Source organism: Podarcis gaigeae (genome assembly GCF_964106915.1).
Source record: "Podarcis gaigeae genome assembly, chromosome: 7".
In the NCBI taxonomy this organism is placed as follows: domain Eukaryota; kingdom Metazoa; phylum Chordata; class Lepidosauria; order Squamata; family Lacertidae; genus Podarcis; species Podarcis gaigeae.
The window spans coordinates 6,190,353-6,212,749 of record NC_139683.1 but is presented as its reverse complement, the minus strand read 5'-3'; the positions used below and the strand labels follow the sequence as shown (position 1 = coordinate 6,212,749).

At 46.5% G+C, this 22,397-nt stretch overlaps 1 protein-coding gene across 5 annotated transcripts in view; it reads right to left on the bottom strand.

The window, feature by feature from the left end:
- GPR20 (G protein-coupled receptor 20) overlaps positions 1-19,100 on the bottom strand; it is a 30,424-nt gene extending 11,324 nt beyond the window's left edge. The window contains exons 1-3 of one of the 5 annotated variants that reach the window (XM_083749347.1): positions 18,962-19,100; positions 17,137-17,604; positions 3,678-3,886 (exon numbers count right to left, since the gene is read on the bottom strand). The gene's annotated coding sequence lies outside the window, so the exon portion shown is untranslated. Of the gene's footprint in view, positions 1-3,677; positions 3,887-17,136; positions 17,605-18,603; positions 18,692-18,961 lie in introns of those variants that run through there. The other 4 variants (XM_083749348.1, XM_083749346.1, XM_083749349.1 and 1 more) reach the window with 4 other exon arrangements.
- Positions 19,101-22,397: the final 3,297 nt, after the last annotated feature.

The window sequence follows — 22,397 nt, the reverse complement described above, 5'->3', positions numbered from 1 at the left end:
CCGAAGAATTGATGCTTTTGAATTATGGCACTGGAGGAGACTCTTGAGAGCCCCATGGACTGCAAGAAGATCAAACCGATCCATTCTGAAGGAAATCAGCCCTGAGTGCTCACTGGAAGGACAGATTCTGAAGCTGAGGCTCCAATACTTTGGCCACCTCATGAGAAGAGAAGACTCCCTGGAAAAGACCCTGATGTTGGGAAAGATGGAGGGCAGAAGGAGAAGGGGATGACAGAGGATGAGATGCTGGGACAGTGTTCTCAAAGCTACCAGCATGAGTTTGACCAAACTGCGGGAGGCAGTGGAAGACAGGAGTGCCTGGCGTGCTCTGGTCCATGGGGTCACGAAGAGTCGGACACAACTAAACGACTAAACAACAACAACAACGAGCATTAATGGCGTGACCCTCCAAATCGAATGCCTGCAGCGGATCATACCCTTGACAGTCTTATGTTTGTCTAGTCCCAGGCAGGACCAATATCTGCCTCGCCCAACACCTGCACACCAGGCGCCCAGGAAAGGTCCCAACAAGGCATGTGTTAAAAACCTGTTGCTGGGCACTTGAGGGCAAAAAGACAACCCCAAAGGCCAAAGATGGAAGATCTCAAAAGCACCCAAGCACAGGTATTTGGAGGCGGGGGTAGGATTCCGGACTAGTCCTGCTTCTGTACCCCTCTTCCTCCTCTCTTACAGCAGCCGCAGCAACAGAAGCCAAGCTTCCAGGAAACACCGTGGATTTAGACAGCTGGCACCTTCCTGTATTACTAATGTTATTATTCAATTGACATTCATAGCCTTCAAAGAACTTCAGGACGTAGGCATGGATTTCCCCCACTAAATCATCACAACTGCCCTTCTAGTTTCTAAGTGTGAGAGCCAGTGTGGTGTAGTGGTTAAGAGTGGTAGACTCGTAATCTGGTGAACCGGGTTCGCGTCTCCGCTCCTCCACATGCAGCTGCTGGGTGACCGTCTTTGAAGTCTCTCAGCCCCACTCACCTCACAGAGTGTTTGTTGTGGAGGAAGAAGGGAAAGGAGATTGTTAGCCACTTTGAGACTCCTTAAGAGGAGTGAAATGCAGGATATCAAGTCCAAACAACCCTTCTTCTTCTTCTTCTTCTTCTTCTTCTTCTTCTTCTTCTTCTTCTTCTTCTTCTTCTTCCTGATTGGACTGCCTGATGGTCCTCCAACAAGCTTCATGGCTGGATGGGGTTGTGCACAGGTGAGGAGCCAACAGCAAGTGTTTGTGTACGATGGGGAAGGAACCTTGGAAGGTGACTTGGAAACTACAACTAATCCAGAATGTGGCAGGAAGACTGGTGACTGTGGACGGTTGCCTGGACCATATCACACTGGTTCTAAAGGATCTTCACTGACTCCCAGTACGTTTCTGAGCACAATTCAAAGTGTTGGTGCTGACCTTTAAAGCCCTGAACGGCCTCGCCCAGTAGACCTGAAGGAGCGTCTCCACCTTCATCATTCAGCCCAGACACTGAGGTCCAGCTCTGAGGGTCTTCTGGCGGTTCCCTCAATGCAAGAAGTGAAGCTAAAGGGAACCAGGCAAAGGACCTTCTCGGCGGTAGAGCCCTCCCATCAAGTGTCAAGGAGATAAAGAACTACAGTGGTACCTCAGGTTACATATGCTTCAGGTTACAGACGCTTCAGGTTACAGACGCTTCAGGTTACAGACTCCGCTAACCCAGAAGTAGTACCTTGGGTTAAGAACTTTGCTTCAGGATGAGAACAGAAATCGTGCTCTGGCAGGTCAGCAGCAGCGGGAGGCCCCATTAGCTAAAGTGGTGCTTCAGGTTAACAACAGTTTCAAGTTGAAAACGGACCTCCGGAACGAATTAAGTACTTAACCTGAGGTACCACTGTACACACGTTTTAAAAGACATTTGAAGGTAGTCCAGTATTAGGATTTTTTTATGTTTGATTTTTTAAAATGTTTTTATATTCTGCTGGAAGCTGCCCAGAGTGGTTGGGGAAACCCAGCCAAATGGGTGGGATATATTATTATTATTATTATTATTAATAATAATAATAATAATAATAATATGCATGTTCTCCACATGCAGGTGCAAGGCTGTTCTGGAAGCTGCTGTCCAATTTGCAACTCTAAACCATCTTCCTTGCATGACCCATCTGGTTGGGTCCCTGATTGGCTCGTGGATGGAGGATCTGCACAAAAACATACTTCTGGTTGGCTCCTCAGAGAAATGTTTGCTAAGGGATACTGAAAGGGAGAAGCTGGGATGGGGACCAGGATTTGAAGGTAAAAAGGGTCTTGCCCACAGGATGTGTTGTTGTTGTTGTTTAGTCGTATACTCATGTCTGACTTTTCGTGACCCCATGGACCAGAGCACACCAGGCACTCCTGTTTTCCACTGCCTCCCACAGTTTGGTCAAACTCAAGCTAGTAGCTTCGAGAACACTGTCCAACCATCTTGTCCTCTGTTGTCCCCTTCTCCTTGTGCCCTCCATCTTTCCCAACATCAGGGTCTTTTCCAGGGAGTCTTCTCTTCTCATGAGGTGGCCACAAGTCTTGGAGCCTCAGCTTCATGATCTGTCCTTCCAGTGAGCACTCAGGGCTAATTTCCTTAAGAATGGATGCATTTGATCTTCTTGCAGTCCATGGGACTCTCAGGAGTCTCCTCCAACATCATAATTCAAAAGCATCAATTCTTCGGCAATCAGCCTTCTTTATGGTCCAGCTCTCACTTCCATACATCACCACTGGTAAAATCAGTATGATGATGCTTCTTGTAAAGGTGAGAGGTTTGTGGAGCCCCTGGGAGCTTCACATGGGATTCTAGAAGGGATTCAACACACATAGGCTACTGTGGATAAAGAATGGAAAGAACTGTCTCATAGAGTTGGAAGGGATCCCAAAGGTCATCTAGGAGTGTCAGCTAAAGCATCCATGACAGATGGCCATCCAGTCTCTGCTTAAAAACACCCAAGGAAGGAGAGTCCACAACCCGGCGAGGAAGGTTGTCTCATCCTGAGTCAAATCATCAGCCCCCACTAGTCTGCTGTGACTTGCAGAACCTCTCTTCAGCTAGAGATGGGGAAGAAATTGAAACACCTTTCTGCATGTGGCTTTCACTAATATAATACATTTTTTGCATATTACTATTGCTAACATAATGTGTTTCCCCCCCATATACCCCTGTTATACACATTTTGGAGTTGGGGAACTGCGTTGGAAATTTTGGAGAAAAGTAGAAGCTGGGTATTGCTTCAGCTAATAGCCAAATACTGGCGACGTTCATTTTGCATTATTATATATCTATTGTAAGTTGAGCACACGTATACCCTGGCCAGTTTAAGGGGGGAAAGTAGCAACAAATCAAAATGTAAATAATAAAAAAAATCAAAACATTATATATTTTCCTTTGGAGGGGGGGGGGATGTCAAATTAAAACCAGAAGTCATTTCTTAAATGGGAAACAGAAAGCAAGTGGAGGTCTCTGACCAGGATCAGATGAGGACATTCTTTCACCCCAACCAAAGGATTCTGGGAACTGTAGTTCACCCCCACAAAGCTGCAGTTCTCAGCACTAATTACAGCTCCCAGGGTTCTTTGGGGTGAGGGGATGTGTGCTTTAAAAGTCCAGTGTCCATGCAGTCTGGGCTGCGGAGAAGCAGAGACAGTAAAAACAAGAATAAAATCTTACCTGTGGAATCGGTGCTTTTCATTCAAGATGCTTGGGAGTTATTCTAAATGGAAAGTAATGCATCCAGAAGAAGAAGAAAAATTTCCTCTCTCTTTCTTTCTTTCTTTCTTTCTTTCTTTCTTTCTTTCTTTCTTTCTTTCTCCCTCCTCCTTCTAAATATAGCGTTGGATGCAAAGACAGGCAGCGGAGTGCGGAACAGGCACTGGAAACTGAAAAGAGAAAGAGGGGGGGAAATGAAACTCCTTGTCTTCTGTCTGTACTCCAAACTGCTTTGCAATCGCCTGGCTCGCTGCCTCAAATCTCTTGGAAATTTATGAAGTGGCATGGGACTTGCTGAGTATTTAAGCCTTGCGGGGTGACTCTATTTATTTATTTATTTATTTATTCCGGGCCAAGGCATGGGGGGGGGGGAGGAGAAACCCTCTGTGTCCCTTTGCTTGTGAGCAAATATGCTCAAGGTGGCTTAGAGAGACACAGAGAGATACGAAGTTAAAACCCAATAAACATGAATCTAGAATCCAAACACACACACAATATAAGGAGGGAGGCAAGGCTTAAAATCTACATTCCAGCAGCACGAAGGCGACCGGAAAAGAAGAATGTGCTTCTGGTTTTTCTGAATGGGCGAGTAAGACAGGATTGGGAGAGGGTTCTTTAACCAATGGGGCCACCACTAAAAAGGCTTCTGTTCTGGAAGAACTGAAGTGAATCTCATCTCAGATGGTGGTATTATATTTATTTTTATTTATAAACTGCCCTATACCTGGAGGTCTCAGGGCGGTTCACATAAAAAGATCACAGCATATAAAAAGCAGTTCTCACAGCAGAGGGTATTTGGGGGAATATGTTCTCTTAACTATCCTGAATCCATCACCTCTTTCTTTTTTAAAGCAAACACGTTGAGTTTAGCCTGGAAACTAAATGCTAACCAGTGGGATTCTTTAAAAACTGATGTCATGTGTGCTCAGCTCAGCATGAGAACCATTTTGTCAAATTGCTGCAAGTCACATCACCACCTTACATTTAAAGTACATTTATGGTGCTTTTACAGTCCTGGCTTCCTTCAAAGAATCCTAGGAGCTGCAATTTATCCTTCACACAGCTACAATTCCCAGCACCCTTAACAAACTAAAGCTCCCAGGATGTTTTGAGGGAAGCCATGTCCTTTAAATGGGTGTTGCCAAAGTTCCTGAACTGTCTCCAAGGGCAATCTCTCTCTTTTTTAATATAATTTTTATTAGCTTTTCTAACATATCATTTTCAACAGTAATTAAACATACTTTTACATCCTATTCAAATTTTTGACTTCCATCAATCTTGTCTGAAAATTTTTCAAGTCTAATCTCTCAGTATGCATTTCTTATCTTCCCTATTAGATTTCAAACTCATAACCAATATCTCTATCTTTTTCTACTTTGTAACACTTCGTATATTTCTCCTTACAAAACTTCTTGTAGTCCTACTAGCATAATTTGATTACAGTTGCTCTTCAAATAATTCATATACTTCTTCCAATCTTCTGTAAATCTCTGGTCCCGCAAGTTTCGAATCCTTCCTGTCATTTTGTCCAATTCTGTGTAGTCCATTAATTTCATCTGCCATTCTTCTTTCGTCGGAATTTCTTCTTGTTTCCATTTCTGGGCTAACAATACTCTTGCCGGTCTCCAAGGGAAATCTCATATAGATCACATCACAGAAGTCAAGACGAGAAGTTAGCAGGACATGCAAAACAATAGTGGGGTTTTTGTTTCCCAGGAAGGGGAATTGCATTGGAAGAAAGAGTTTTTAGTCACAGTACTGTCTGTGCATTCACAAGCACTCTAAAAAAGACTCTCCCTCTCTCTCTCTCTCTCTCTCTGTGTGTGTGTGTGTGTCTGTGTGGTGTGACTGTAAAGGGACCCCTGACCATTAGGTCCAGTCGTGATAGACTCTGGGGTTGTGGCGCTCATCTCACTTTATTGGCCGAGGGAGCCGGCGTACAGCTTCCGGGTCATGTGGCCAGCATGACTAAGCTGTTTCAAGCGAACCAGAGTAGAGTGGCACCTTGGGTTAAGTACTTAATTCATTCCGGAGGTCCATTCTTAACCTGAAACGGTTCTTAACCTGAAGCACCACTTTAGCTAATGGGGCCTCCTGCTGCCGCTGTGCCGCCAGAACACAATTTCTGTTCTCATCCTGAGGTAAAGTTCTTAACCTGAAGCACTATTTCTGGGTTAGCGGAGTCTGTAACCTGAAGGGTATGTAACCTGAAGCGAATGTAACCTGAGGTAGCACTGTAGTGCATGGAAATGCAATTTACCTTCCTGCCAGAGTGGTACCTATTTATCTACTTGTACTTTGACATGCTTTCAAACTGCTAGGTTGGCAGGAGCAGGGACCGAGCAACAGGAGCTCACCCCGTCGCGGGGATTCGAACCGCCAACCTTCTGATCGGCAAGTCCTAGGCTCTGTGGTTTAACCCACAGCGCCACCCACATCCCTAGATAGAGAGTATGGAGGGTCAATTATAACACAGTCCAAAGTTGACATTCCCTATTAGCCGAAACACGATCTTCACAGACTTGGTTGAGTGTCATGCCTAATGAGCAGAGCAGCTCATTCCCAGTGGGCAATCATAGACTGCGCCTGCTGGCAGCCATCTCTCCTCCACCCTTTTCATGCCTCTCCTGGTGCCGGGAAACAAGGTGGGTATGGGTGGAGGGGGAGACCCCCATGACTCTTCACCAGACCGATTCATTTCTGCGTCTTCACTTCCCTCCTCTCCTTCGCCTGCTTCAGCTTCTACCTCTGATTCTGGACTACTCTCTGCCACAGACTCTCCCTGCTCACTAAACCCTGTTACCCCTTCAGCTTCCGACACCTTCTCCCTGTCTTCTCCCTCTGCCCACACATTGTCACCCCACCACCACTCCCCAGGCTCTGAACCTTCTTCCCTTGGGGTTCCCCAGCTGGTTCCTCCCAACTTTCCTCTGCATCCAACCAGTCTATGACCGCATGCATCCCTTTCCAGGACAGATATATTTACTACCTCTGCAGCCAATGAACCGACTGCTGTAAGCATCTCTGTACTGTAGGAAAGGAGCTTCAGTTTATCCCCTTTCTGGTCCATTATTCCCTTTCTGCTCCACCTGATTTTGATGGAAAGGGGAAACAGCTAGACATCATCAGCGCCGCCCCCAAATCCTCTGATGATCTCTCCCAGTGGATTCATAGCTTTAACTATACAGTACGGACCTTTGTCGGCAAGGTGATGTCTCTGCTTTTTAATATACTTAAAGGTAAAGGGTAAAGGGATCCCTGAAGATTAGGTCCAGTCGTGGCCGACTCTGGGGTTGCGGCACTCATCTCGCTTTATTGACCGAGGGAGCCGGCGTACAGCTTCCGGGTCATGTGGCCATCATGACTAAGCTGCTTCTGGCGAACCAGAGCAGCGCACGGAAACGCCGTTTACCTTCCCGCCGGAGTGGTACCTATTTATCTACTTGCACTTGATGTGCTTTCGAACTGCTAGGTTGGCAGGAGCTGGGACCAAGCAACGGGAGCTCACCCCATCACGGGGATTCGAACCGCCGACCTTCTGATCGGCAAATCCTAGGCTCTGTGGTTTAACCCACAGTGCCACCCGTTAGGGCCCGTTAAGTCACTAAGAAACTTACCTGGCTCCTTCAGCAATGGGATTCCCCCAGACACGCAACACTATTTTACAGGGCTGGAACCAGAAAGACTCTCTTCCAAGATCTCGGAAAGTCAGATCTCAGAGAGTCACCAACAGCCCTGAGTTCCACAGGCCTGACTCAATATAAAAAAGACAATGTTGTGCCTGATTCAAAACAACCCACCGACCTCTTGACTCTCAGCTTCTGTGAGATCTGGATGGCAAAGTGTTCTGTGGAACACCCTACAGAAGCAGTTTGTTGCAGCAATGTCCAAAGTTGGGCAGCCCCCATCTCTGGCGTTGCGTCACTTATTCCCACAAGTTCCGTCTTGCTTTTTCGTTACAACGAGCCATAAATATGCCTGGCTGGGATGTTGTTGTGGTCCACTCCTCACGGAAGGAAACCCAAGGGCTCTTGTTCGTCTTAATTGGTGTCACCGAGGGCTCCCTCTTGCTATGTGCTCCAGAGGCAGCTGAGGACGGAGTCTGTTTACCCAACCAATTCCGATGCATGGAAATCCATTTATCAAATTGCTGCTACTGGAACTAATGCTGTGCTAACAGCCCCCAGGCGCTTTGCTGTCCTCACTTGATTTCCCAGTGCAAATGGAGGACAGAAGGAATGACCTTCTTCCTGTCTCCAGACGTCTGCCCCTGGAAAGCATCTACAAAAAAGGAAGACTTCATTCTCAACTTACCTTCTGTCCTGTACTTTCTCAGCAAAGGTCCACATTTTCAAGCTCTGCATCTGAGTGCTTTTTCTTTCCTTTCCTTGAAAAACTGCTCTTTAATGCTGAATCGGAACAGCAATTCAGGTTATCTATAAATTGCCATTTGCTCCACTTCAGCAGTAAAGAGCAGGGTTTTTAAAGATCCTTAAATAATAGGGACGCGGGTGGCGCTGTGGGTTAAACCACAGAGCCTAGGACTTGCCGATCAGAAGGTCACGACTGGACCTAATGGTCAGGGGTCCCTTTACCTTTACAATAATAATAACGTTGGACCATCACCATAACTTGAGACAATTGATTCCATATATTAATAACACCTTTGCAAAGGGTGCCAGGCTGCATGGCTATGCACACGGCTGCATTGTCTTCACACAGCTGTGCAGGATTGTAACCTGGGGGAACAGCACTACGGAACTGCAGCTGGAGAACTCCCAAGAGCTGGGTGATTTGGGAAGCTGCAGTACCTCCTTCCCAACAGTCGCACTGGCAGTGCCCAAGAGCAGCAGGGCAGCAGCTCCCTCTTGTGGTGAAGTGTCACAGTTGCAGCAAGAGCATAGAAGTGGAAGGGGGAGGGTTAAGCACCAGCGCTGTCCCAATGAAGAGTTGGCAAAACTCAAAATGCATTTGGATTAGGGCTGCAAGCATGCGTCTCTTTGACAGGTAGACCGAATCCAGGAGAGTGCAGGACACGGTATGCCAGAGCAGGCAGAAAAGGACTTCCAGAGACTAAATCAGGGATCATAGAGTTGGAAGGGACCATCAATATCAATTAAATTAAATTAAATTAAATTAAATTAAAAGACTCCAGCTTCTTGGGAGAAAAGTGATGGCAAACCTACACAGCATCTTAAAAGCAGAGACATCACCTTGCTGACAAAGGTTTGTATAGTTCAAGCTATGGTTTTCCCAGTAGTGATGTATGGAAGTGAGAGCTGGACTATAAAGAAGGCTGATTGCCGAAGAGTGGATGCCAGTGGCGTAGCGTGGGGGGTGCAGGGGGGCCGGCCGCACCAGGCGCAACATCTGGGGGTTAGGGTTAGGGGGCGCAAATCCACAGGTTAGGGGGCGCAAATCCACGGGTTAGGGGGCGCAAATTACTTGCCTTGCCCCGGGTGCTGACAACCCACGCTACGCCACTGGTGGATGCTTTTGAATTATGGTGCTGGAGGAGACTCTTGAGAGTCCCATGGACTGCAAGAAGATCAAACCTATCCATTCTGAAGGAAATCAGCCCTGAGTGCTCACTGGAAGGACAGATCCTGAAGCTGAGACTCCAATACTTTGGCGACCTCGTGAGAAGAGAAGACTCCCTGGAAAAGACTCTGATGTTGGGACAGATGGAGGGCACAAGGAGAAGGGGATGACAGAGGACGAGATGGTTGGACAGTGTTCTCGAAGCTACCAGCATGAGTTTGACCAAATTGCGGGAGGCAGTGGAAGACAGGAGGGCCTGGCGTACTCTGGTCCATGGGGTCACAGAGAGTCGGACACGACTAAACGGCTAAACAACTAAACAACAAAAGGCCGGTAAAGAAACTATAGTTATAATACTGACAGGAATGTTATCTGTGAAACTATAAACTTGTCAATGCTTGTAAAATAAACATGCTTTTTTGGTTCACTTTTAACAACTGACTGGACTCAGTAGTTTTACCAGAGAGTAACGGGTTGGTGGCAGCGGGGAAGCGATCAGAGTGGTGGCACAGGGATCAATAGACCATTCAACGTCTGGGGACCCTGTGTGATCGCCACACCTGCCCTGGTGAAGACAGCACCACTGCCCCCATGTAGTCCTCCTGAAGTCCTTTAGGAAGGATTTGTGCACCCGGTGATGAACAGCTGCGCAGCTTCAAGCTGGCTGTTGAGGCTCTGCCAAAGGAAGGCAGGATTCCCAGGCTATCATGCCTGACAGATGCCAGGCCTGTGGGAGGAGACAGCGACTCCCGATCTGCCCGCAGCTCCCAGGGCCGGGTGGGAACCATGGAGGAGCCTTTGAGGGGCAGAAGCGAGCTGCTGTTGGAACATGGTCGCAGGCCATAATAGCTTCCCAGAGAAATGACTGATGGGGCTTAAAATACATTTCCTCCTGCTTGATTGAAACAGAGTCATATCCAGCAGTGTCTTGGAGATGTCATAAGGCAGTGTGTGTGTGTGTGTGTGTGTGTGTGTGTGAGAGAGAGAGAGAGAGAGAGAGAGAGAGAGAGAGAGAGAGAGAATGTACCTTTCCCAGCCTGAGTACCACCAGGTCTAGGGACACGGGTTGCGCTGTAGTCTAAACCACTAAGTCTCTTTGGCTTTCCAGTTGGAAGGTCGGTGGTTGGGGTGCGCTCCTGTTTCTCTGTCCCTGCTCCTGCCAACCTAGCAGTTTGAAAGCACGCCAGACCAAGTAGATAAATAGGTACCACTGCAGCGGAAAGGTAAACGGCGTTTCCGTGCTCTCTGGCACTCGTCACACTGTCCTGTAGTGCCAGAAGTGGTTTAGTCATGCTGGCCACATGACCTGGAAATCTGTCTGCAGATGGCTCCTTCGGCCTGAAAGTGAGATGAGCACCACAACCCCATAGTCGCCTTTGACTGGATTTAACCATCCAGGGGTCCTTTTTAACTTTTTCTTAACCACCTGGTCTATTCATGCCACCCACGTTGTATGCAGGGCTGATGTACTGGGCAAATTAATTGGTTCAATTAATCAATTGAAAGAAATGTGCTGTGCTGGTCCCGTGGGTTACCCGAGAGGCGAGGTCCAAGTCCGGTCTATGGTCAAAGGTGCAACGTGGAGGCAGTCCGTAGTAGCTGAAGCTGGGTGCAGGGCAGGGAGTCGGGTGAAGTCAGGAACAGGCATGCAAGCAGGGAACCAGGGCGGGTCAGGAGCTCTGGCAGAAAAGCAGTACAGGGTTCAGGCAGGAACTAGCAACCAACAATGTTGCTCCCGCAACATTGGGACTGGGGCCGGCTGGCTTTTATCTGCCCCGAGGCATAGGGCGGCCCGGTCCACTCGCCTCTCCTGGCCTGGAGGCGAGCACTCCTCCTGCGGGAACTTAGTTCCTTCTGCCTCTCTGCCCTGAGCCTCTGCAGCTCAGGAGAGGCTGGAGGGTTACCGGACCCAGAGGCAACCTCAGCTTCCTCTGACGGGGCTGAGAGCGGAGCACCTGCAGGCAATGGGTCCTCCATCACCTCAGGAGCCAGAACAGACTCAGCTGGTTCTGGAGGCAGGGAATCCTGTGCAGGCTGGGATCCCTCAGGTTCAGCATCTGAGTCCGAATCCCAGGCCATCACATGTGCTCTTGCTAGTTCCGCCACCCTCATATATTCAGGAAAGAGGGGAAAGGCCAGCTCTGTGGTAGCCCTCAAGTTGTGGAACTCACAGAGTTGAGTCTGGCTTTTTCAATATACAGCTGTCGACAAAAGCTGAAGGCCGACATTTTCACTTCGGCACCTGATATGTGTGTTTTCAGCAACTCTGGCGAGGGACAAGTCATGTCCACCTTTGGTCCCCACCCTGCACTCAGCTCTCACCTGTGGCTCCTAGAAGCTTTTAGCATATGACAATGGCCACAATCCAGGAAATGGCTTCGACTGGCTGGCTAAACCAGGTGAGGGTAGCCTACGGTCTCAAACCCTCGGTCAGTTAGGGACTTTCCTTGCGCACGTAGACGGGCTCTGGCAGTTCAAATGGATGAGACCAATGGCGGGTCCATTGGTCAAGAAGACATTTGGACTACTGCAATGCGCTCTGTGTGGGGCTACCTTTGAAGGTGACCCGGAAACTACAACTAATCCAGAATGCGGCAGCTAGACTGGGGACTGGGAGCGGCTGCCGAGACCACATAACACTGGTCTTGAAAGACCTACACCGGCTCCCAGTACGTTTCTGAGCACAATTCAAAGTGCTGGTGCTGACCTTTAAAGCCCTAAATGGCCTCGGTCCAGTATATCTGAAGGAGCGTCTCCACCCCCATCGTTCTACCTGTACACTGAGGTCCAGTGCCGAGGGCCTTCTGGCGGTTCCCTCACTGTGAGAAGCCAAGTTACAGGGAACCAGGCAGAGGGCCTTCTTCGTAGTGGCACCCGCCCTGTGGAACGCCCTCCCATCAGATGTCAAGGAGAACAACAACTCCCATACTTTTAGAAGACATCTGAAGGCAGCCCTGTTTAGGGAAGCTTTTAATGTTTGATGTATTACAGTATTTTAATATTTTGTTGGAAGCCGCCTAGAGTGGCTGTGGAAGCCCAGCCAGATTGGCAGGGTATAAATAATAAATTATTATTATTATTATCATTTTCTACATGTGCTGTAGAGGGAAGTGAGGGGAAGATGGGGCTCATTAATTTGGGAAAGGAGTCCATCTAGAAGAAGGAAAACTCTGAACCTCTAAACCTCCTCTGCCTTGTGGCAATACTCAGTTGGGAGTAAACCCAGAGGAAAAATCTGTACCCACTGCCTTGTGGGACAACTTCGGGAGAAGAAAGAGCCAAGGCTGTGGAGTTATGCCTGGTCAGGCGCTCAGTTTCCTTCACGAGTGACAAGATTTCATTTTTTTCCTGTCCTGTGATGGGTTTTGAGGTAAGCAGCTTGAAGAAGAGGAGGAGTTTGGATTTGATATCCCGCTTTATCACTACCCTAAGGAGTCTCAAAGCGGCTAAAAATCTCCTTTTCCCTTTCTCCCCCACAACAAACACTCTGTGAGGTGAGTGAGGCTGAGAGACTTCAGAGAAGTGTGACTAGCCCAAGGTCACCCAGCAGCTGCATGTGAACGAGCGAGGAATCGAACCCGGTTCACCAGATTACGAGTCTACCACTCTTAACCACTACACCACACTGGCTCTCAAGAGAATGGAAATACTTTCAGAGGAAGATGGAACAAAACGAACGCCGGCCAGACCTTCAAATACAGAGCAAACTGTTGTGTGTTGGGATAAGATTCCAGTCTTATTTCCTAGATAGCACATACCAAGCCTAGAGAACCTGTTGCCCTTGAGATCATAGAATCATAGAGTTGGAAGAGACCACAAGGGCCATCGAGTCCAACCCCCTGCCAAGCGGGAAACACCATCAGAGCACTCCTGACATATGGTTGTCAAGCCTCTGCTTAAAGACCCCCAAAGAAGGAGACTCCACCACACTCCTTGGCAGCAAATTCCACTGTCGAACAGCTCTTACTGTCAGGAAGGTCTTCCTAATGTTTAGGTGGAATCTTCTTTCTTGTAGTTTGGAACCATTGCTCCGTGTCCGCTTCTCGGGAGCAGCAGAAAACAACCTTTCTCCCTCCTCTATGTGACATCCTTTTATATATTTGAACATGGCTATCATATCACCCCTTAACCTCCTCTTCTCCAGGCTAAACATGCCCAGCTCCCTTAGCCATTCCTCATAAGGCATCGTTTCCAGGCCTTTGACCATTTTGGTTGCCCTCCTCTGGACACGTTCCAGTTTGTCAGTGTCCTTCTTGAACTGTGGTGCCCAGAACTGGACACAGTACTCCAGGTGAGGTCTGACCAGAGCAGAATACAGTGGCACTATTACTTCCCTTGATCTAGATGTTGCTGGATTATAATTTCCAGAGCTGGATTTAGGGCAGTTTTGGTGGTTCCTCCACACAGGAGTCTGAGCCAAAGGGGTACAAAATTGAGAAGATCCATAATGGAGAAGATACATTTAGGGGTGCCAAATTTTGGCCACCCATAGGGGCCAAAATTTGTATTATGAAAGATTACCTAAGCCCACCCTGTAACCTTTCATACTCCCTGACCCTTGCTCCCAGGGCTTCCACTTCAGCCAACTGCTTTGCAACAGAGTTGGTTCACACATTCAGAAGATGAGTCTATATGGACTGCGACCTCAAGTCACCATGTAGGTGCATTTGTGAACCGGAGATACTTAGTCACAAATGCCAGCCACGATCTCTGTGTGTAAGTAGGGCACACTCTCATATTTCTCATATGATTATTCTATTTATCTATAAAACTTACTAGTCACTCCTCGGTTGCAGAAAAAGAAGATTAAAGCAGTAAAGACGGGGGGGGGGGGGGACAGGCAACATTAAGACAACCAGCCAGCACACGTGCAATTGGGAAACAAACTCTTGCCAGAACTGTCACTATCTTCCTAGTAAAGTTTATCAGAAAAATAGCTCTTGTGTTGACGGATGTTTGTGGGAAGCTTTTTCACACTGAGGGCCACATTTCCACATTTCCCATTGGGAAACCTTTCTGGGGGCACTTATCAGTGGGGAGTGTGGCAAAAATGGGTGTAGTCTGACATACCACCATCCAGCCAAGCAAGAGTTTGAGTGCTGGAATTACAGTAGCAAGGACCATTCAGTTAGTAACCAAAGGGTTAATTCTCTTGACAGTTACTCCACCAATGAGAGAGTGGCGGAGGTGTTGCTTAATGACCCATCAGAGTGCCATGATGCTCACTGAGGTAACATGTGCTCTGATTGGCTGTGTGGTACTGAGGGAGTTTTCCTCAGTACATGTGGTTGAATGTCTTCCTACTATGAACAAGGCTAGACAGGAGAAAGGCATAATAATAATAATAATAATAATAATAATAATAATAATAATATCCTCTTCAGCATTCAAAGCATGTTGCAGCTAGGTAAAAATCACTCGAGGGAAGTGCAGCACAGGGCCAGAGGTATGTGTGGGCTGGGCAGGGTCCCAAAGCCTGGATATATAGGTTTGGCAGGCAGCAAATGACAAACCTAGACAGCATCTTAAAAAGCAGAAACATCACCTTCTCAACAATGGCCCGTATAGTTAAAGCTATGGTTTTCCCAGTAGTGATGTATGGAAATGAGAGCTGGACCATAAAGAAGGCTGATCGCCGAAGAATTGATGCTTTTGAATTCTGGTGCTGGAGGAGACTCTTGAGAGTCCCATGGACTGCAAGAAGATCAAACCAATCCATTCTGAAGGAAATCAGCCCTGAGTGCTCACTGGAAGGACAGATCCTGAAGCTGAGGCTCCAATACTTTGGCCACCTCGTGAGAAGAGAAGACTTCCTGGAAAAGACCCTGATGTTGGGAAAGATGGAGGGCACAAGGAGAAGGGGATGACAGAGGGCGAGACAGTGTTCTCAAAGAGACCAACATGAGTTTGACCAAACTGCAGGAGGCAGTGGAAGACAGGAGTGCCTGGCGTGCTGTGGTCCATGGGGTCACGAAGAGTTGGACACGACTAAATGACTAAACAACAACAACAACAAATAGATGAATATCAATAGGTAGGGAGTTCCAAAGTGTAGGTCCTGCTACACTACACGATTGAATTTTTACAAATACAGAGTGGGTTTTTTGTTAGGGCTACCATTCCCGGACATTACTGGGATTTCAAAAGTGGAAGTGACATCCGGGAGGGGGTTGTCTGGTTTGTCCTGGATCTTTGGCACGTTAACTGAAAAATCACAGGTCTTTCTACTTCCAACTTTTGGGGTGTCCTGGTTTTTTACTTTTTGAAATATGGCAACTGAAGGAGTGTCTCTACCCCCATCGATCTACGCGAACACTGAGGTCCAGTGCCAAGGGCCTTCTGGCGGTTCCCTCATTGCAAGAAGCCAAATTACAGGGAACCAGGCAGAGGACCTTCTTGGTAGTGGCACCCTCCCTGTGGAACGCCCTCCCACCAGATGTCAAAGAGAACAACAACTACCAGACTTTTAGAAGACATCTGAAGGCAGCCCTGTTTAGGGAAGCTTTTAATGTTTGATGTATTACAGTATTTTAATATTGTGTTGGAGGCCCCCCAGAGTGACTGGGGAAACCCAGCCAAATGGGCGGGGTATAAATAAATTATTATTATTATTATTATTATTATTATTATTATTATTATTATTATTATCTTATGTGTCGCCTGTAATGATGATGATAGCAACCACAACCACCACCAGCAGCTGTTTTCTTTTTAACTTATTTGCCAGAGACCTAGCGAATGCTGTTTTATTCCGAATTGTTATTGAATGCTGTCTTGTTGCTGCATAGGAATAGTGGTACAGAAATAGGTGAATAATGAAATAAGTGAACTTAAAGAAAAGCCATAAACAGTACTCAGACTTTCTCAGATGCCTTCAGTCACAGTCCAAAGTGTTGGTTGTAACATCTGGAGTGTATAAGCCAGATTCTGCTTAATCTTCTAGTCATAGCTGTCAACGTTTCCCTTTTTTAAAAAAGAAATTCCCTTATTCTGAATAGGATTCCTTGCAAGAAAAGGGAAAAGTTGACAGCTATGCTTTTAGTCAACAAACACTAACTATCTTCTAATTTTTACAGGAGTGTTAAGGGTTTTTTTTGCAGCAAATGAATGAGAAAAAGTTTTCTGGGACGTTAAAGAGGGAACTATTTATTATAGCATGAGTATTCACATTTTGCTGTCCCATCAGACGCACAGAGCATTATCCTGAGTCATAAGAATGTAAAACACATGGGTTTGGGGGGGGGGGTTGGAGGAGGAGTGGTTGTAAAAAGTGAGGTCAGAGCAAAATGAAATCCAAAACAGTACAAACAGGGATGTGTACATACTTAGCAATTGTCATTCACAAGACAGTTCCTGTTGACAAAGGCATCCTAGTGTTGGTAAGCCTAAATTTGTTTTGGCTCAGTCCATGAGTGATATATTATTTTTATTAATTAATTAAATGTTTATACCGTCCTGTACCCATAGATCTCTGGGCGGTTAATAACACAGAACTCCAATATAAAAGAAACAAGATACACAATAAAAACAAAAACAGAAACAACCCCAAAATCCCCACTTGTCTCAGGGTCCAGGTAGGTTTATATGGAGAAAGGTGGTCCTTAAGGTATTGCTGTCCTGAGCTGTAGGATTAATATAGGTTTGTGGGCTGGTTTATCTAAGCAAAAATATTTTGAATATGTGCCAAAATGAGCTCAGTGCCTGATATCAATAGGCAGGGAGTTCCAGAAGTGCAGAAACGCTTGATGTGTTGTAATTCACATTTTACACCCCCACAACCCATAACCCACGATAACACTCCATGGATCTGGTGGGTTGTAGGCCACGAAAGCTTACACTGCTATCTATTTCTCTCTCTCTCTTTTTGCAATATATTTACCTTTCACCTTCTGCAAGACTCTATGTCCTCCTACTTGCAGCAATGATAAAAATTGCAATCCGTTCACAATTCCTTTTCACTGAAAAAAACCTCTCTCTTCTTATGAGGCCCAAGTAGCAACCTCAGTTCTTAAGCTGAATCGATTCAGGAATTAGGGCACAAGACATAGTGGTGTTCTCCTCACTGCACTTTCTCAGGATCTGATCTCTGACAACTTTCTGCTCAAGTAAATCTTTTCCACTCCATGGTGCACACAGCACGTTTAATGGATGCTTCCCAGCTTTGCTGTCTCACACACCAGTGATTCAGATACCTTCCTACTAGTCCTTTGTACCTTAAATGATGAAAATACACAGCAGAGGATGAGGACCTCCAGACTGCCAGTATTTCACAGAAAGCTCAGTAGTCGAGCACAAGACTCTTAATCTTGGGATCGTGAGTTCGAATCCCACGTTGGGCAAAATATTCCTGCATTGCAGAGGGCAAGACGAGCCTTGTGGTCCCTTCAGACTTTGCAATTCTACAATTCTATGAAACGCATACCAGAAACTCACACCCTGGGGCAACACATACCCTTATAAAAAATAAACTGACTTTCAGGAGTTTAGAAATTGATGGGGAAATGCGCTGGGAAATGTGAGGTGCATGAGTGACCAATTGTAGGATTGGGACCCCTGACAGGTGGCCATTGAACCTTTGCTTAAAAATCTCCAAGGAAAGAGAATCCATCACTTTCCTCCCCCCGCCCCCAATTTTTTTATTGATTTTCCAAGTTTATAACAAATATAACATACAAAAGAGAAAAAAGAAAAAAACATACAAATAAACACTTAATCCTTCTAAAAATCCAATTTAGTTTTCATTGTTAATTGACTTCTTCAAATCCCCCCTAACTGAATTCCATTGTATCCCCTTGTAACAGTTTTCCAATATCTTCTTTCTAACAAAATTTACTTTTTCAAATTCCTTTCTTTACTTCTTTTCATAGTTTCTCCCATAATGTTTTAATCATATTCTATTCCTAAACCAATTTGATAAATTCAAGTTGCTTCTACTTGTCTACTATTACAATATTTAGCTAAGTAATCTTTAAATTCCTTCCATTGTTCCTGGTGGAATCCACCGCTTTCCAAGGTAGCCTGGGTGTAGCTGGGCGGGGGCAGCGGGAGAAGCTCCCCCCCCATCAAGTAATTAAATAAAAATACTTAACTAAAAGTAGAAATTGCAGAAAGATTTTGACAGATTTTTTTCCCCTGAGCACTCAAAAGAAAGTAATTTAAAACAACTGCTCTTGAGACATTTCATCATTTCGAAGCTGCTAAACAGAGCCAGGCAGAGGATGATGACCAAGGGGTGGGATCAGACCAAGGTCCCATCCAGTCCAGCGCTAAGTTCTGATGTCGGCCAACCAGAAGCCCCCAAAGGAACACCACAAGCAGAAACATAGCACCACAGCCCTTTCCCCACCTGTGATTCCCAGCAACTGTTGCTCAGGGACTTCTTGCCTCTGGCAGTGGGCTAGCAGTCTCTGATAGCCTCATCCTCCGTTTTTCTGGTCTAATCCTCATTGCTGCCTCTTGTGGAAGTGAACTCTGCCGTTTGGCAAACCAGGATGAGCAGAGGGCGAATGCCTCTCGCCCTTGCCACCTGCCCACCAACAAATCACAACAAATGCTCAATAGAATGGAACCACCACGAAAGCAAGCAAATCAGCACAAACACTCAATAAACAAGTTTTCTGGTGCAGCCACTAATCTCTCTCTCTTTTTTCCCTCTTGCAAACCCAGCTCCCCACATACTATCCAGAGAAGATCGCAGTCCTTACCTGTCTACTCAGCTTGATGGAGAAAGCTCCGCTCTTCCTTCCAGATCCCTGAGTCAGCCCGGCAGCAGTCCCCTGTTACTCCAGAGTGCTAACTCAATGCCGCCGCAGCAGCCAGACTCCTTTGGTTTACTTTGACATTGACGTCAGAGTCCTTTTTCTAGCGTCCAAAAAAACTTTGGCAAAAGGAAGGGAGGGAGGAATAAATTTGCCTGCTGCAGAACCGCCTTTACGACTGGGAGAGACGTTCGGCCATGTGGGGGCATTTCCAGAAAGCAGCATGTCTAATCTCTCATGCAAAGGGTTTTTATTTATTTATCCTGTGCCCTGTTCTGCGGGGAAGTCGGGAGCAGCTTAGAGTGGGTTCCTTGGGCAGATTCCAGGCCCTGATTAGCCAGGGACCTGCTTAGTTTTAGCACAGTAACAGCTTTGTGCCGTTAGCAGGCCTTTTTTGTGGCAACGCATCTGAAAAATGCACCGCGTCAGAAAATATGGAGAGTGTAGTCCCGGAAATGGCAGAGGAATGGCCAACCCAAATGATCAGGATAGCTTCCTTATGAGGAAAGGCTAACACCTTTGGGGATTTTTAGTTTTTATGGGGCAGAGGGAATGCCTGAGGCTGCAATCGTCTTCTTCTTTGGCGATCCCTCATAGCCGAATAAGGTTGACTTCCATAAACATGGTTTTAACAATGAGTCTGTAAGTGAATAAAGGTAAAGGGACCCCTGACCATTAGGTCCAGTCATGATCAACTCTGGGGTTGCGGCACTCATCTCGCTTATTGGCCGAGGGAGCCAGCATACAGCTTCCAGGTCATGTGGCCAGCATGACTAAGCCGCTTCTGGCAAACCAGAGCAGCACACGGAAACGCCGTTTACCTTCCAGCTGGAGCGGTACCTATTTATCTACTTGCACTTTGACGTGCTTTCGAACTGCTAGGTTGGCAGGAGCAGGGACCGAGCAACGGGAGCTCACCCCGTCGCGGGGATTCGAACCGCCGACCTTCTGATCGGCAAGTCCTAGGCTCTGTGGTTTAACCCACAGCACCATCCGTGTGCCTTCCGTAAGTGAATGCGGAGGCCAATTCTGGATCCACACGTCCTTCCACAGTGGGGACATTGGTTTCCGGGCGGCAGTTGATCACGGTGAGGGTTTGCCAAGCGTGCCTTCCTCTTAGCACGTTTCTCACTTGCAACCTGAGTTCAAGTGTCTTCAAAGCCCATGGTAAAGACTGTTCTCAAATTGGAGCACTCGCAGGCAAGCGTTTCCCGGTTGTTGGTGTTTATACTACATTTTAAAAGATTTGCCTTGAGACATTCTTTAAATCTCTTTTGTTGACCACCAGCATTACGCTTTCCATTTTAAAGTTCAGAATACAGTCATACCTCATGTTACATTTGCTTCATGTTATGTTTTTTCAGGTTGTGTCCCGCGGCGACCCGGAAGTACCAGAAAGGGTTACTTCCGGGTTTCGCAGCTCACACATGCGCAGGTGAGCTAAACCGTGCTTCACACATGCGCACAAGTGCCAAATCACATTGCGCAGATACGGCGCTTCAGGTTGTGGGCTTTTCATGTTGCGAACGGGCCTCCGGAACGGATCCTGTTCACAACCAGAGGTACCACTGTAGAGTAGTTGCTTTGGAAGACTATCATCAGGCATCCACACAACATGTCCAGTCCATCGAAGTTGATGTTGAAGAATCATGAGGCTGCAATCCTAACCGTGTCTACACAGTCAGAAGCAAGGCCCACTGAATTCAGTCGGGCTCCTTAGGTAAGCGATATCAGGAGCACTGCCTGTATTTTTCTAGCAAGAGTTTTATGCTCACTGCTTTAATGGTTAAGCAGTAATGAATATTGCCAAGAAATTGGGTAGAGAGGTTTCTTTCTTCTCATCTCTAGGGAACATCTAGCTGGCCAGACCTGACCTGCCAGGGGTCCCAATGAAGCTCATGAGGCCTTTAGTCTCAAATGTAGTGGTGTCCGGTGATATTTTAAAGTGAGTTTCCAATTGCTCCTTTGATTGGAATAAGGGGGAACCTCACTGCTCATCAGCTGAGGGGCAGAGAGGCCGTACCTTGGACCAGGAGAGGGAAGCGTTTCCATAAGACTGCTGCTAAATCTGAGATTTTTCTTGCATGGCTTTTTGATGGAGGCACCCCCGCACCTGGAAACAGCCCCATTATCTTTCAACTGTGCTCCAATTTACAGCCACTTCTTTAGATCTCTTTTCTCTCTCTTTATTACACAAACTATATATAATGGCACGGCAATCTGGAATGTAGGATATGTTTCTTGCTACTCACCAGAATGGATTAATTTGCAACAGTGACGAAGTCCAGGAACAGGCTGCAGTCATCTCATTTGCCATACTGTTCTCCTTTTAGCGGGTGGTGCTGTGGTCTAAATCATGGAGCTTCTTGGGTTTGCCGATCAGAAGGTCGGCGGTTCGAATCCCCACGGCGGGGTGAGCTCCCATTGCTCAGTCCCAGCTCCTGGCAACCTAGCAGTTCAAAAGCACACCAGTGCAAGTAGATAAATAGGTACTGCTCAGGCGGGAAGGTACATGGCATTTCTGTGCACTCTGGTTTCCGTCACGATGTTCCATTGCGCCAGAAGTGGTCTCGTCATGCTGGCCACATGACCCGGAAAGCTGTCTGTGGACAAACGCTGGCTCTCTCAGCCTGGAAAGCGAGATGGGAATTATGGGGAAAGTACTACCCAAACTGTACAGAAACTTCATTCATGTATGCTACTACAGCGAAAAGAATGTTGCCCAAAAATGGGAAGAAGAAGGAAGTCCCAGCAAAAGAAGAATGGATACAAAAACTCATGGAATATGCAGAAATGGCGAAACCTACTGGGAAAATAAGAAACCAAGACAACAAACTTTTTATAAAAGAATGAGAATGGTTTATTGAATATTTACAAACAAATTGTCAACAGATAAGAACACGGGCAGGATTATGTAACAACCTGCAGTTTTGTAAGAGTATATATATTTAAAGTCGATGAATAAAAGAACAAGTTAATTTGGATATGCAGAAAATATTAAAAAATAAATTTAAGGAGCCGGAGAAAGAGGGGGGAAGGAAGTCAAGTTCTGAAATGTTAAAATGACTGTAAACGTATTGAAAGGCGTAAACCAGAAAATAATAAAATAATAAGTAACTAAATAGCAAGATGAGTGCCACAACCCCATAGTCGCCTTTGACTGGACTTATCCTTTTATCTAGCTCCTTATCGATGGGAGTTTCAAAGAATGAAGAAGAACAGTTCCTACCACGATAGGGAAATCCTTGACTATTATTTATTTAATTTATACTCCACCTATCCTTGGAGGAATCTCAAAGCAGCAATATTTGTGAAGGCAGGGAAGGAAGCAACATTTTGGGGGCCGGGGGGCTGGGAGCCCAAGGGAGCCGTTTAAAATATG